The sequence below is a fragment of the Haplochromis burtoni genome, unplaced genomic scaffold (genome assembly GCF_018398535.1).
Source record: "Haplochromis burtoni strain Fernald_Lab_line unplaced genomic scaffold, NCSU_Asbu1 Contig_182, whole genome shotgun sequence".
Lineage (NCBI taxonomy): Eukaryota > Metazoa > Chordata > Actinopteri > Cichliformes > Cichlidae > Haplochromis > Haplochromis burtoni.
The window spans coordinates 556,957-558,358 of NW_024582543.1; the positions used below are offsets into that span (position 1 = coordinate 556,957).

The window sequence follows — 1,402 nt, forward strand, 5'->3', positions numbered from 1 at the left end:
ACTGCAACAGCACTTGTGCAGTGTTTACTTAATTTCAGTACAGTGGTAACCGTTCTCGTGAGCCACATTAATATGAGTGTAAGTCACGATCTTCATTCCTCTATTTCACCCTTAACTGTTCATTCATATATTTCATGGTAATTAATAACTCATTTTTACATGAGATACTTCATATACTGCTGACATGCAGACCTGCATGTGTAGCAGCCAACATGCGTTGCTATTGTCTTACGTGGGCTTTTGTAGACCCCTTTCCAGCAGGATTGGAAGGAATCCAGCTTCAGCTTCCATTTTTCTGATCTTTTTGACAATCAGCACTTTGATTGTGTGTTAAGTCAGAAGGTTACTGGCAACGCAACCGTGTAAACAAACAGTTCAGCAAGCAATTAATTAAACTACTGTCATAGCGAGTCCTGCACATGCCTGTGAACACAGCTCTAATTATCTTAACTGTCACCATTCCCAGATCTCTCAGTCAGACCGCTAACTAACGTGTTGAAGATCAAAAGACTGTGGCAAGTCCAACCTAGACTTGGAACTAAACTATCTTATTGGCATTTCTCTCACCCACTCTCTCTCCCCCCGTTTTCTCCTCCTCTCTCGCGCACTCTCTCTTCCTGTCTTTATAAAACTGCATTCAGCCCGAGCTCACTCACCGTGGAGAAGCACACAAGGAAGGTCTGCTCTTCACACTCCTCACACACTCAACTCGTCATTGCACTGAGAAACAGCAGCACAGGTAGGTTATCAGCTGATTGTTTTTTAAGGAATTTTCATGTTATTGTATTCTTTTTTATTTTATTTTATTTTCAGCTGCACCTTAAGCAGTAGTAGTAACATTTTTCTTTTTCCAAGTGCATAAAAATATGTAATTAGAACAGAAACGAGTGTTTCCTGTTTTTCAAGCTTTTCCAGTCACATGTAACACAAGCCTCACAGGTAGGGGCTTATGTTAGGTAATTTCAGAATATTATATATATATATGGCAATTGCATGCTTATCCACATTTTTTTTTTCAATTAATGCATATAAAGGTATACATTGTTGTGAGCTAATAGCTTTGCATGCCAGACCTCTTTTATGATGCTTCTTGGCATTTTCATCCAAGGGCCTACAGCTGGATTTCTAACATAAAATCAGATTGCAAATAAGTACTGGCATGGACATGTGAAGCTTTGTATTGTTGAAGGGTGAGTGTGTGAACACAAAGGAACCAAAAAGACCTGTGTATGTCATCTAACGCTAAAAAAAAGTATTTTGGAACAGTGATATGAAATATTTATTAGTCTGTCAAAAAGTTTAGATTTGTAATCATGTAAATTGCAAATATCTGAATGAGAAGAAATTTGCATCTTTTTAGATAGAGAGTGAGATAGTTAGATAAATAGAAATCATATATATA

At 37.6% G+C, this 1,402-nt stretch overlaps 1 protein-coding gene across 1 annotated transcript in view; it reads left to right on the forward strand.

Annotated features, from left to right (window-relative positions):
* Positions 1 to 651: 651 nt before the first annotated feature.
* Positions 652 to 1,402, forward strand: part of LOC102296923 (prolactin-releasing peptide receptor) — an 8,324-nt gene continuing 7,573 nt past the window's right edge. The window contains exon 1 of the mRNA XM_005934631.2: positions 652 to 739. The gene's annotated coding sequence lies outside the window, so the exon portion shown is untranslated. The remainder of the gene's footprint in view (positions 740 to 1,402) is intronic.